Source organism: Centruroides vittatus, unplaced genomic scaffold (assembly GCF_030686945.1).
Source record: "Centruroides vittatus isolate TY-2023 unplaced genomic scaffold, ASM3068694v2 contig_393, whole genome shotgun sequence".
In the NCBI taxonomy this organism is placed as follows: domain Eukaryota; kingdom Metazoa; phylum Arthropoda; class Arachnida; order Scorpiones; family Buthidae; genus Centruroides; species Centruroides vittatus.
The window spans coordinates 1,952,419-1,968,696 of NW_027122209.1; the positions used below are offsets into that span (position 1 = coordinate 1,952,419).

General features: G+C 28.2%; 1 protein-coding gene across 1 annotated transcript in view; it reads left to right on the forward strand.

Moving 5' to 3' along the window:
* Window positions 1-16,278, forward strand: part of LOC136976085 (AT-rich interactive domain-containing protein 3A-like) — a 96,961-nt gene that overhangs the window by 74,538 nt on the left and 6,145 nt on the right.

Genomic DNA, 16,278 nt, shown 5'->3' on the forward strand with positions numbered 1-16,278 from the left:
TCAACAGCTGTCTCGATTAGATAGATATTTTCAAATTAATAGAGAAATTATTTTTTACTTTGACTTATCAATATGACGCCGATATTTTTTCCAGTTCAATGATATTTCATTCCTTTTGATTTTATTGTAAATAATTTATACTTGTAAAAAAGTTTTAATCGGCGAAAAGTTAATTGCGCACCCTCTCTCATTTAATTATAATTTGTTTTATTTAATTATATTCCGCCTTTATTACAACAGTCAATTTAAAAGCATTTATTAAAAAATCTCTGTTTTATTTAAATGTTACACAAAAATTGGCTATTCCTTGGCGAAGATTTAGGATTTAAAATGGTCATAAAAACATTAAATGGATTATGGGATTATCACAACTAGAATGGAAATGTGCCACAACTGTCTGTAGGCCTACTTATTGCAGATAGCTAATTCTAAATTGCTTAGAGATGTTTAGGGGGAAAAATACGCAAGAAAATCAAATAAAATGTTTGACTAAAGTAAAGCATGTTTGCAAATTATTAAAGACTATAGTGCAAATATTCCTTTACACATGGACCTATGCACGTGCACACACATTATATATTAACTTAATATTTTAAATTTTAATTTTGAATGTCAAAAATTAAGAGGTTTTTAATAGTTAAATGTTAGTACCGAGTGACGGCACTTTTTAAATCGTCGATCGTAAACCAAGCGAATTTAAATTAAATATTTTCTAAATCCAAATTCAACTCGTGGCCAAAACGACTTTCACCGTTGTCACATAATATCCCAGTTTTTCCTGTTTTCCGTTGCGGTTATAAATGATATTGGTGGTAGTCTTTCTAGAAATGACAGAAATTTCTAGAAAGGCTATTCTTTTTTGATTATGGTAATTCTAATACAAAGTCTTGTGAAAAGACTTCCTTAGCGTACAGTACATTCCGTTGCACAGAATTCAAGTCACATTCCCTCTACAAATATGATAAGTTAGGCATAACTGGATAACGCACCTCCGCATGATCAGTTTCTCTACTGGTGGAGTTTTGGCTACGATTTTTATAAGAATTTGGCGGAAAGATCCGGAAATTTCGAGAAAATTTCTGAAAGTCTTGACCAATTCGTTCATTAGTTGTGTCTGAGTCATTCCCCGTTTTGGTCATACAGCTACATCTTATTACTTGTAAATGGTCTGTCTCCAATATTATAGGTAGGATTAAATAAATTAGGCTACATTATCACTTATATTCAACGACAAATAAAGCATTATTAGTAAAATTAAACAAGAAAATAGGAGCAATAAAAGCTAAGAAAATTTAACTTCTTTGAAGTCATTTACGTAAACGAAATTTGAAATCGAACTTGTCGAGTCCAAGCAAAAGTTACAAGACCTTTCTATCCGAATACTTCGGAACCTCAACATTAAATCCGGATAACTACATATGTAATAGGATATACGTTACAATATTAGCCGTCACTTTTTCTAATTCGGAAGTATTTTAATGATGTCATTCCTTCTTTTATTCAATCATAAAAAAAAACTACACGCAGTTCTTTTCTTCCTTTATCCTGATTTTTGCGTTTATGTTTGACGTGTGTTGCGAGTGAGAGATTGAGAAATCAAGAACATGCAATAGGACTTTCGTAAAAGATACTTTAATGGTTAAAGTGAAGATCTAATTAAGTTTGCCGATGCGAAGTTTTCTGCTGTTGAAATAAGAGAATGCAATGGCGAAAATTTCAGAGGTCAACAGAAGAAAATTATACAGGATGGCCTATTAGTCGCTTTACCGTTTACAAATAGAATAATGTTTTTGTTTGTTAATTATCTGTATTTTTTTTAATGTAATAAATTACAGATAATGGAAATTTTTAAAAATATGTATGAAAAATGATATGACGTAAATGGTTTGCATTTTTCGCTTCTTAAGCACGAGCTTTCCTACTGCATCTTCCATAACAACTCTTAACATGTCTGGCTTCAGCACTTGAATCTCTTCCCGAATGTTGTCTTTAAACTGCTGGATGATTAGGTGCTTATTGAAATACACATGATCTTTTAGGTAACACGAAAGAAATGCCTGGCGCTGTCAAATCGGGAGAGCGCATTTCTGCTTTCTCCAGAACAATGGAACGTTGATTTCTGGAATAAAATTGGAGTTTTATGCGTTACTCTGTCGTTAATGTTTTCATAATAAATTTTTAGCGAACAAATTTTCAAAATCTGAAAGAAAAATTTAAAAATATATAACAGTAATAAATTAATACATTTTAAAATGGTAAAGGGTATTATAACATACTTTTATATACTTACCCTGTACATGAAAGTATGTTAACTCAATACAATAATATTAATTTATTTGCGAATGTTATTCGACGTCATGAATCTGGATCCAACTAAGTATTTTTATTTGAAAAATTTTACAAGAAACTAATTGAAGAAAAATACAGGGATTCTTCATATTTTTTCTTTTTTTCTTCTTTTCACACCTCAGAAACAAAGTCTTACGGCGGAGATGACCTTTTACTGTAGGCTCTTAACCGCTTCAATATGTAAAACATGTAAAATAAATTTTCTTTTGGTAGTGGCAAAATCGTAAATACTTATATTAACCTTAATAAAACTAGTAAAAAAAAAGTAGTGAAGTGTGAAAAAGACAAAAGATGAAGAAATATTAATATGAAGAATCCCCGTATTTTTCTTCAATTAATTTCTTTTAAATTTTTTAAATATAATTATTGTCCTGGCTATTTACTAGTTTTATGAACGTTTTAGTTAGGATCTGGCTAAATTTAGGTTCTGGCTATAGAAAATATAAGCAATTATAATGTATCGAAAATCAACATAAAACATTATTTTTAGCTGGTGATACTACAAACCAATAGAAGACAGTTTATTAACAGATTAAAATTCAGAAAAATCTCAGATGGATTATATCAGTCATGAGCAACCCGCACCCGCGCGATGTCCCCGGAGTTTTGGCAACGTAAATGTAATTTTACTTTCCTGTTTCTTGCTATTATGCAACTCTAATTAAGCTGATTAATGAAGAAAAACATTCAAACTAAACTTGACTAGTGAAAAGATGAAATAAACCAGTGGCATATCCGGGATTTTTGAAAATATGGATACTGTTCAAGGCAGATTCGAAGGATACCAAGACACATGTCCCTGTTGTCTCTCAGAGAATGTTACTTAATTAATTTAGAATTACCTAACTTTTTACATCATTCATTTTTTATTCGCTTTCTTAAATTGTTAAATGTAAGATGGAATTAAATGGAATGGGTAATTGATAGATTATAAATTATATAAATTACAGTATAATTTATACTCGGCATGATTCCAAAAGGAGGGATAAAAATGGTATAAAATCATTACATTTCTTATTTTTACTAGAAATGATCGAAATTACGGTTATTTTGAATTCTTATGTAATTATCTTTAGTCTGTGCTTCACTCTTTACGGGTTTCCAAGAAATATCAGTTTAAATTTTTCTGCTTTTTGCGATTGAAATCGCGCGATTTGCATTATTAGACTATATTTATTTTTATTTCAAAGTAACAAAACTGATTGCTCGCTTGCTATCAAGGGAGTGCTGTATCACCATAAGCACCGCCTTCCCTGGATACGCCCGTGAATAAACTATACAGGCCTATTAGTAGTTTGCATAAAATTAGCATATATTATTTTAGTATCTAGTATACTGGCGGTTATGGAATATTTTGGTAGTCAGTAGGCTTGAAGCCTGTAACTTCGCAAGAAAAATTGTAAGCGGTCCGTCTGAAGCCTACGTTGTTTTCTCGCAGTCCACATCCAGAACATGTTGCTCATCACTGGATTAAATCTTTGTAAATATTAATTTAATACGGTATCGGAACTTGGATTGCATTAATTTCAATTGAGCTACCAAATGCAATCTATGGAGTTTATCAAATACGATTTGTTAGGTTTATTCAAGAGAAGACCAGCAAGTTATAGCTTATATTATCGGTCTGAGTATGATTACCAAACAATTATGAAAGACGTGTTCGAAAAGTTTCATAAACAACTTTAAATTATCCGAATTTAAATATGTTCCTTCATTACCTATGATATAAATCGTGATGCAGTCAAATTCATATAAGAATTTCATACGTTACGACTGTTAATTACGTAGAAGAAAAATTACAAATATTTTAAATATAGCAACGGGTATTTGAAACAATACCCAATGCTGTTTTGCAATTTTTTATACTTTATCTCATAAAAATAATTGTGTTTATAATAAAAGAAATTATTATAATATCAATAATATGTAGTGTGTTGTTCGAATTTTGAGGCACTTAAACGGATGTTAAAATACTTATTTTTGCTATTTCTTGTACGTATCAAATATATGACCTGTTCTGTATAAAACAAATATTTGTAATCGAGTTTGAGTTGAATTAAATTGAAGTAGAGCTTCACAAGTATACACACGAAAACGATATATAAATTAATTTTATTTTTGAGAAAATTATTTCTTATTGAGGACTAGTTTTTTTTTTTAAATGAACATTTAACTTATAAATCCAATGGAAACCAATAAGGATTTACAGAATAAGATAAAATTTTTAATATCAAAATATGAATTTATGTAATTAATCTGATACTTTCATATTTGTTTTTTATATAAAAGTATTAACTGCGCTAAAACTTTTTCAACAGAAACTGTGCGATCTTGAAAGGCACTATGTAAATATTAAAAAGGTATTAATGTATAGCAGGCTTGGCCATCTTAATCTTACAGTTAGTTGAGAGACTTTCATGAGTCAAGAGCACCGATAATCTACCATCACATTTTTTTTCCTTTTATATAAAGTTTATTAATCTAGTCTTATAAAATGATGCTACTAAACATAGTGATACTGTATTTATTTCACGATAATTGACTTTCTAGGTTACTTCTTTTTGGTAAAGATACTAAATTTAAACAGCAGCATTTATTATTCACTATAACAAAAACGAATTTTACTTTCATTCATCTTAGAAATCATAAATTTCGTTTCTTTTTGGTACACTCATTTTACACATAACTGAAATTGTTTAGGACGAAACAAAGCAATTGCTAAAATAACAATTCTAGATACGAGCGAAGAGAACGTTCCATTTCATTGCGTTACTCGTTCAGTATATGCGCATTTTCTTTTAACTGTGTGGCAATTAGAAACAAAGACGATCACACTTTATCTCATACAGTACAGCACTAACAATCCACAGCGATAGTTAAAAATTTCATAGTAAAAAATATGGAATTTTATTTCCATAGAAATTACAAATGTTTTTCGCGTTTAACAGGTCATATTGTTAGCAATCCTCAAACGGTGGACCGCGATAGCCAAGTTGGCCGTATCTAGTCCATCGTATATCGATACTGTGGTTTTTCACAATACGATTAAATAAAATTTTGCATATCAACATTAAAAATGTTTTAATAGAATATATTATTTTAAATATTTGACTTTTCAGTAAAATATACAGTACAGAGTACATTTTAGTGAAAGATGCATTTTTCAGCTTTATGATTTCTTCCATGCGTACAACTCGTACTGATTATTGGATTTTAATATATTTCAACATCTATGTTAGATGATTTTTATATTTTGATTTTCCATAAGTAAATATTGATATTCAAGCACTTCATCAACTATTGTATAAACAGGAATTTTACTATTTAAAGACGAGTCAGCAATATTATATTTGGATTGTTGCCATATTTTCTGAAACTTATTTGTTTCTTGTGTTCATTTACCCCCCCCTTTTTTTTGTTTAGGAACTCAGAACTCAAACGACACGTAACCTATTTTTTATTTAATAATTCAGCGCTCAATAAATGACATTACGTCTAATAAACTCTTATACCAGGAATTGGCAAGTTCTTAAATGAAGAAATTTAAAAACAAATTATAATATTGTAGGCTATCTCATATATAAATAATTCTCACAGCGTTTATAATTACAAAGAATGATTTTGTTGTTAAAATTTTAAAACAATGCAACTCAAAAAGTTATATTTATCGATAGTAACTACTGAAAATTTGTATCTTATTATTTAAATATTAAATTGCGAATTGAAAATTACGGAAAATATTTAAAATTATATTTACTCGTACTTAACTATTGAAAGTAATAATATATTCTTCTAAGATGTATTTATAATTACTCTTATACTTCAATACTAGAATGTATTATAATTACATATTAATGAGATGAATGAAAGCATTTCAAATTTTGTCATAGAAATTTTTAATGCTGTCCATAAGTGTGTTTCTATTATATATTCCGGAGTAGCAGTGACAGATTTTAAAATTTATATGTTTTACTAAGTTCACAAAAAACACAGATGCTGTAATATAAATTTTTTATTTCTTGCTTCTTTTAAATTTCTTGTTTTGTAATTACAACAGCAAATTTAATTATTTATTTATTATTTTATAGATGGGGAATAATCGCAGGTCAGTTTATTTAGCTTGTACAGTACAATACAATATTTATCTTCTATCAAATATTTTCCACAATAACAGTACCGTTACTCCTTGACTCTGAAAATGATCTGATGCTTACGTTTATAGTTCTTGTTTCTATTCCTACTTACAAAATATCTAAAGATCTAGAGTCCCTCAGGACTTCAGAGTTTCAAGATGTCATCAAGTTTTTTTTTTTTATATTATTAATCTATTCGCAATTTGTCCGATCCTCTATTGACTATTATTAATATATTCCCTTAACGACAGCTGAAGTTTCATTATTAGAAAAAGAAATGTATCTTATCCTTATCTGTATATGAACATTTATATTCTTGCATCTCATAATTTTTAATTTAATAAATTTTTTTATTGTGTTTTTTATTTTGTTATTCGATGTTTCTGGTTTTATGGAGTGTATACTCGTAATTCGTTTTGTTGGGACAGTAATCTCACTTAACACTTGTAAATAAATGAAATAGCTCATTGCGAGTCAAACTCAACCATAAACTAAAGTCGAGTACAGAATATTTTACAAGCTGACAGCAAACAGTAAACAAATAAATCCAATACAATATTCACTATTGGAAAGAGAAGGAAATGCTTTTTGGGAGGATGTGTTTATTTTGAAATAAAATTAATTTCCGTCATTTATTAGTTCAATATTCAAATTTTTGGACTTTTTCCATACTATGAACAATTTAAAAGAAAAAATAGACAAATAAATAAAAAAATTTAAAGGTAAAAGTTATCAAACATTACCACGTAGCTATTAAATATTAGCTACGTTGCTTTTTATATGCTGTTTGGAAATTTTGATCGAAATGATAATCGATACGCAGAGAAAATATTTAAATTATGAGAAAACTACTTTCTAAAACATATAAAACACCTGTATAAATATGCTGAATGTTATATGTATAATATGATATATTATATATAGGTTATATATATCGATTAAAAATATTTAACTGATCATTTGAATTGCATATATTATTTAATTTAGGTTTTAAAAATATGCAATTATTCTGTTTCTAATGCTACTATTCTTGTTGACCAAAACATATTCTGAGCCATCAATTATTATTATTGTTATTAATATTTTCTAAGTAAATGTTTTTCTGTAGCCATCAATTTTTCAAAATCTTTAATAAGGATTGATTAGTTTTACGAAAAGTGGCGACTCGACCGACTTTCAGAAAATTAAGATTTAATTTTTAAATTTTGGTTTTAATTAACTGGTTGTCAATTTGAATTATTTTATTCTGATCAATGGAGAAATGTGATATTTCACGTTTGCGACTGACTAATTTCGTATTTTGTAATTTGATTTTGAGAGTAAACTATTGATATTTATAAATGTATTTATTAATTTAACAAACTCTTTTATTTTGATTTAATTGTAGATTCAACACGAACTCACAACTCATAATTAAAGACTGCAATAACGTATAATCCATCGGTTAAGTCAAAAATTTGAATTTATATTTCTGTGTAGATTTAGTTTTAATTTTGTAATTTTATAAAAATTATTTTCTCTGGTGTATTAATTTTCAATAACATTTAAACGATAATTCTTCATTCGACTTGTGTAAAATTTGTGAATTTTCATTTCGATATTTAATGAACTGCTCTTGGATTGTAAACTATATTATTAGCCTATTACAGTATTTGATCTGTTTAAAATTTTTAATTGTAGAATAGATATATTGATGAATGACGAAAATAGCAATACAATCTATTTAAATTCTTTGTCTGTTAAGAATTTTAATGATAATGTTATATGTTTGTTATTTTTAATATAACTTATTGCTCGTTTTGAAAGGGTTTTCGCCTAGAAAACACACATTTGATTTCCCGTGTTGCTTCTGACAATGTGTTGAAATGACATCTATTTTTATATTCATTTACATATTGATTTTCTCAAATAGCCAGCTAGTTTATTGAAATAGCTTATATTTTACTTCCTAATTTCATCAATGTATTGGAAACGATGCTTTTACGATAATATGGAAATTTTTCTGAATCAAGACATATAGAACAGTACAGTCCGTTCCAAAAAGATTTGTCTCAAAGAGTCGGAAGTTAGTCGATGTTCACTTCTAGTGTCTGGAAGTAGCCAATAAAGATTTTCGTAGTGAAGTGGACTCTTCTACTTCGAGTGAATAGGAACGAATTTCTTCTTCACAATTCTCTTCATACTGGAGAGACTTGTATTGAAGAAATTAACTCGATTATAAGTTTTTAACTATATATTTGTGTTGCAATAGTTTTATAACCCGTGAACATTATTTTATATACAACATTTATCATTATTAAATTAAAGTCATTTTTAAATTCTTTATGTAATTTATAACAACGTGCACAAAAATATCGACTATTAAATCATAACGAAACGAAATGAAATTACATTAAAATTTTCCTAATAAAATTATAAAATAAAATAATATTTTTAACAATTAGAAGCTGTCAGTTGAGTAATTTTCAGTTGAGGAAGGTCCACATCTTTTAAAGTATCCTATTCGAAACTCATTTCAATGGAAAATATAAAATTTATATAATTTAATATATCAAGGTTCAGCTTATACAATTATTTATTTACTTGAGCATGAAAAATAAAGGACAGGGTATGCCACGTAAAATCGCCCTCACTCATTGGAAACGATATAAATGAATTTAGACACAGGACACCCGTTATAAACTTTATTTTAAAATGTTTTAAACATATAGAAGATGCTGAAAGTGATGTTTTCTTAGGCATCTGTGCATCTTTGTGTAAATTACTCGTAATTCTGTTCAAACTGACCTTGCGTAAAATATGATGTCCATAGCTTCAATGCTTTATTTTAGTTTGCGTGTAGTTCAAGTTTGGCATCAACACTTTCCCTTTAAACATCCTCTATAAAATTTAGCCTACATTACTGTTTCATCATCTCAGCCATCATTTTAAGTGGGACACCCACCCTTTACATTTGACACTAACCAAGACTAAATGACTCAAAGATATAAATAAAATTTTATTTATCTAAATCTGTTATATGATAATTTCTTTATGCTATAGATTTTTAAAATTGAATTCTGTCACAAAGATTGATAAAATTAAGGAAAAATAAGTTCTTTAAAAAATGTATGGTCAATTCCAATTGTAATTCGATGTGAGCGAGAAACAAAAATTTGTAAATAAATCATTTCCACTTTATTTTAAATGTAACGACTAAAGAATTTTTATTTGTAAAAGTACAGATATTCATAATATAGTTGAATAAGAATTACAGACATATTCATATTAATTGAATACGTCTATATACAATTTCGATATCAATAATCAATAAGTACAAATTTAATGAAAAACCCATAAACTTCTTGAGAAAATTCCACGAAAACATTAATTATCTATGGAAACTGTGCTATTTGATGAACATATAAGTGATATTTGTGAGCATTCCATTATCTAGTATATCTGTACGTAATGATAACGATTTGATGATTATGTTCATTTAATACAGTTGCTTTCACCGACAGAGATCCGTTGATAAATCTACAATTCGTTATTAATTTATATCTTTTATTTATACTTTGATATAATTGAATTTTTGTAGTAACTCGTGAAAGGTTCAATAGCATTTACTGTGCATATTATCTCTATTATCAAAACAATTACAGATTTCTTATATATTATTTATTGTTCTCCCCTCTTATTTATAAAGGTTTGATATATTCTTTTTGGATCTTTAGAAACAACTTTTAAATTTTTAAAAGTGAAAATTTTACATTTACAGTACTTTATAATCCTTCTGTTTCCAGTAACGTTTTATTATATGGTTTCACGAGTGAAGCATAATTTTTAGTTTTTCCACCAAAAGCTTTTGATGGTGCTTTAAGTAAAAGTGACAGAAATTTCAGGAGAAAAAACCATAATTGAGATTGATAGCTTGCAAATGATTTTATAATAAATCAAAATTTATAGAATTATGTAAGTGTTTAGACTACTCTCATTTGTTTCACAACGAGAGAAAGCTAAACGAATCGTTAATTGTTCAGATTTCTTAACATATGCAATCATCAGGAGCGTAACATTTTGAAAAAATAATAATAAATAAAAATGTTTATGAAAAAAGATTTCGACGGAATTATATGCAATTTTATTTCTAATAATTACTTAAATATTTAAACAAATAAAACATAAAAATAACAAAATAATTATAACTTGAATATATTGTTACATATTATATTTATTAAGAAAATAAACTAGAATTCGCCGCTATATTTATGGTAAAAATGCCAATGTATTTAGCGTTTAGCCAAAGGTTAATTAGTGGCTGTTAAATTTTAAAAATCAAGATAGAATAGTAATCGTATTACACGGATTAAGCGATAAAAAAAATGATTTGCATGATATTATCAAAATAAGATGGAAGCGATAATTATGAAAAATTAAAATTATAAAGAAATTCTGCTTTTACGACTTTTTAAAGTGGTTATCGCTAGCGTTTTTACTTTACAGATAAACCTGGACTGTTACTTTGTTTGATGGGCCAGTGGGCCGGTTGTTTGCTCACGTATTTTCGTACTTACTAATTGTATGTGGGGCAATTTTCAGAAAGTCTGGTGCCAAGGAAGATAATAGGAAAGAAAAATCCCTTAAAGCTAATACGAATTTTTAAGTGACTCTTTGGAGTGACGGTGACAAATAATATTGCATTGTTTTAATCTAATTATTTTTATTTAAATATAATGCACGATAATAAGATATCGTAAGTTTATAATTTATGTTTTCTGTATTACTTTCAAAATGCATTAATTTTTTAAAAATTTCTCAAGTATTTCCTTCTTCAATTATTTTCAATTAACTTCTCAAATATTATAATTTCAAAACAAAAATTAATTTAATATAACAGATCAAAATAATTCATAAAAATCTGACGTATGAATCGAGAATAAATATGCAATTTTGTTAAAAGTTTATTTTTAATTCCAAGGATTTCGCATTAAAGAATTGTTTGATATAATGTAATCAAAATTAAATGCAGAAATAATTGCATTATTTTATACATAATATGTATGTGAGTACTGTACATAGTAAACACGCGTGCATTGCAATAATAATCGATAGAAATTAGTATAAAAGACCTGTATTATATCGTATAGAATAAATCTCTCGTATTATAGTGTTAGTTGGTTTATACAAATGGATAAAATATTTATCGCTTCTAACAGCAGCTTCTTATAAATACAAAATGCATCTTATTAAACATGAAGACATTTACACTTTTTTATATTAAAGTGTGTTAGTACATGATTGAATCCAGACAGCAGCTATTAATAAATTGACTGCGTTTATCTGGAATAAAGTGCCATCTTGTATTTTCTTGTATTTCTCATCAGCTTCTCTCTTGCTGTTTATATCAAAAGTTTGAAAAATGCATTACCAAATACTATACAAATTTACTTTGAAAACATGAAAAAAACACTTCAAATTTTCTGAATACCGTTCTAACAAATAAATTTTCTCTCAATAGTTATTTCAGAAGTGATACAATTAACATCATTAATCATATTTGATACAAGCATAACACTTTTTCTGTAGATATTAAGTTCAAGAAGTTTATAGTCACAATGTACACGGAGCATCCCGTCGTATTTTTCTTGTGCCAAGTCAATATTTTACCGACGTTTCTGTACCCTCTTACGTTTTGACACTTGTGCATTGACGTTTATATGATGATCGTTAAGATTTGTTTTTATGTACGATCGCTTCTATAACTATTTCCGATGCGTTTTGATATTTTATAGAATTATTCCCTAGAACGTTACTAATGAAATATAATGGTTTATCGGTCAGGCTCTTAAACATCACAAGAAGATTTATGTGTGTACCGGTATTTTTGCTCTGGGAAAATTTGGATAGATCAGGGATGAGCAAACATTTTTAGTCACATCTGTAGAGCTGTTTAATATTCGCGCTCTCTTCCCCGACTCGAACGAATAAACTGTTTTATTGTTAGTAAGAATATAAAAAAAGAAAAGACAAATTTTTCTACAAATAAACAGTAAAACCTGAGAAACAAATACAAACATACATGAAAAAAAAAAATGCTTAAAATAAATAAATGTGTGCATTTTTATTGAAAACAGAAAATTTTCTGTGTTCCATAAGCATTTTTTTTTGTCTCCTCTTTTTTTTAATAACAACAGATCAAAGCGAATCTCTGAAAATTGTAATAATTTTAAATTTAATTTTTATTTTGTAAAGAAAAATAAATACTTGGTGTTATTTATTTATTAAGCTAATGTTCTGAATGTGCGAAAGTGAATTTTACAAAAAATGTTGGATTTATTGCAAATAGGGAAACTCTGGTGTTTTGAGTGGTAAGGAACATCGCAATTAAGAGACTTGGCTGAATATTAAATAACTCGTCGAAATCTCTTGATTGGTTCTCTTCTTGCCTAACTTGGATAACACTTGTTCGACAATAATTTGTTAGTTAAATGAGTTACTTATCATCTGATAAAATATTAATACTATTAACTTTAATGAGTTGCTGCGTAAGCACGAAACATATGAGACATTGTTGATTCTCTCGTACCGACCCAAAATTGACGAAATTCGATACTCTCCTAATCATAAACGAATTATTTATTATAAATTATTTCGTAATCAACAATAGTTTAACCCAGGCATAAGATATGAAGTTCGAAAAATATTTCATATCATATGGAAAAACCTTTCTGTTTTGAATATCTTTCATGGAAATCTGGATTATGGAAGATGAATATTTGACTAACAACAAAAGCTAGGATCATACTGTCTTTCCATATTTACCAAAATTGAAAAAAAGCGAAGGAACATTAATACTTTTAAACTGCAGATTACTCAGTTAAAATATAAATCAAGAACAAATTCATTAATGCTGGTCCAAATGAAATTATACTGTTTTCTTGAAGCGTGATCTGCAAACGAACACTTGTATTTTTGACAATCGATGCGTGCATACAACGGGGTTAGGAAAATAATTATGCTTAATAAAATCCAGGGAAGTAGGTAAGAAAGACAACGAAAAGGAGGGGGATGAAACTAGGGGATGTCTTTGCAAGAAATGCCAGATATTTCTAAGAATGGAATAAAATGGGGCCTTTGATAATACTTTGTCTGGAAGAAACGTAATAACATCAAGTTTTTTAATAAGCGTTTACAATTATTAAGCTTGCATAGATAAGCTTATAGTTAAAAATTCGGATTGACATTCAAATTAACAGAATTAGATATGTATTAACATTAAACTCAGGCTATAGAAAAGTTAATATTCTTATAGGATGGTTATCGCTTTAATATGCCATTATTTTCAATTTAATTAACCGCCATTCGTTGTTTATAATATTTTTAAACATATTCTTGTGCTTAATTTATATATATATATATTTTATATATGTTAAGCAAATATAACAAAGAAGTTGAACACTCTTCATTAAAAATCTTTTCGAATGATAAATGTAGTGTGGATTTTTATGTTTATAATTAACAAGTAAAAAAATTACTTTATAGTGTTGGAAAATTTTAACTATTCGACTATTGTTCTTGATGTTATTTCTTTGTAATCCAAGACGAGTAAAATAGAAAAATAAATATTCTATAGAGATAATTGTTTCGTCTTCATCGCTGTTTATCAAATCAACTATTATTATATTTTATTTATAATAAAAGTAAAATTAAATAATACGCTTAAAATTTTGATATTTTGAGAGTTTTAGAAAAGTAAATATCAATTGATGAAAGAATTTTCAATTGATTTGGAACAATTATTTCAAGAGATAACATTGATTTTTAACACTGACTAATCCAGTAGAGTGTAAATTTTCCAGTCAATCAGCTTTGCAAATTTTTAAGTGGAATAGTTTTAAATGAATTTAGAAAAGTATAGTCCTATGTAAAAATCTGTTATAGCTGTTTCTATTGAAAAAGTGTCCTTGATTTTAGCTAAAGAAATTAAATTTAAGTTATACTGCATCAGTTTTTGGGAAATTTTAAAGTGTTATATTATTACTATTGTTAGCAAAGAAATATATGAAAAATATTTTATAGAAAAGATATTACAATACGATTTGTACGTTTACAATAAATTTATATATTGCATTATGCAATACAAAGATTTGTTACAGCTCAGTTAAAATGAGTCATCTCCAGCGTCATAATCGATATTTGATTTTATAGAGATTCTTTTGCAGTTGTATCCTTTTCGCAGTAAATCAACAAAACACGAGTCTATAACTTAAAGTATATTTATATTGTAATTTTAAAATTTAATAAAATGTTGGTGTTATTCAAAACAATCTTTGCTACCCTTTATACCAGCGACTAGAACCATTTTTTGCATTTATTACTATTTTTTCTAATATTTTAAAACTGTATATATTATAGAGAAATCTTTCAACACAGTGTAATTTAGTAGAGAAAGTTCTTTCGGCAAATATATGAAAAGTAAAGGAAGCTTTTGTGGGTTACTGGATTGATCGATACGTGTTAAGTATTTTACATCACTGAGTCGACACCGCAAGTTAGGTCAGTCGGTTATCGAGCATGGCGTTTAACTGTGTTTAAATTAGCAAAATATTTCGTGTTTATCGCAATGACGTAGGCTGGACTATTGTTTTTAATGAAAATTAAAAATGAACGTGGTATTAGAATTCAGTTTGCGATTATCGGTATTGACAGAGAAGGCTCATAAAATCATCAGTTATCGTTGTCAAAGCGATTCGGGCAACGTAAACACGAAAGAACGATCCTAATCAAACCAATACATAAGTACGGGAGTCGACAACAAAATTAATTGATGATCAACCCCCGCCGAGTGTAGAAGACGTAACACGAATTCCACCCGGATTTGAAGTTAACGTGATCTGTTAGTTAAAACAGTTTGTTCGTCAGATTAAGAACGCTTGGATGGTCTGTGTAGAGATCAGTGAAGCGACTCTTGACTTTACTAACACAATGATTTGTATCCGTTCTTCGTTTGTCGGAGCGGTAATTACAGACTCACTGACTGCCCCTCACCGCCTTTGTTCTCCTTGGTATACTCCATAAATAATTCATGGGCATATATAATAGTCCATCCCAAGTTGACTTGGGTTAATATGTGTGTCGTCTACCGCGTTTCTGTTAATGATATTCGATTGAGATTTCAGTTAGAGACAAAAGAAGGTTATAATGACAAGACTGTACATATTTACAATATTTTTCCCCCTTCAATCGCCGTTTTTTTTATTGCGAGAGGTTTCCTTCCATCTATTACCGATATAGAACAATGTGTAATCTAACTTAGATCATGATGGATGTGGAGTGCAGGTGTGGATTTTACTAGTGGCAACGGTCATATTTCTTCTATTCACCTGACTTTTTTTCGACTAGTTTCGATCTAAGAACCAAATAGGTAAACGTTAATTTAAAAATCAAAATATTAACGTGATGAACTTGCAGCGGAATCCTATAATTGAAACTCATTTAAAAAGATCTCATTCTTTGTAAATAATTATCTATTTTCCTTTAAAAAACATAATAAGGCTTTTCATAATCTAACCAGTAATAAGAATCGGGGGAAAATGATAAGAATGGATCATAAATACACAATTATAATTATGCGTATTCATTAGGGTATGCGAGTCTGGCTAGCTAAGACGCTGAAGAATATTTATCACCCGCATATTATTATAGGTAAGACTGAAAAGAAACCATTATATAAAGTATACAGAACAAGTAGTCGAACTTATAAAGGGAAAAAAACTCAATCAACTTTTAATAACAGTGAGAAAGGAATGTTAGA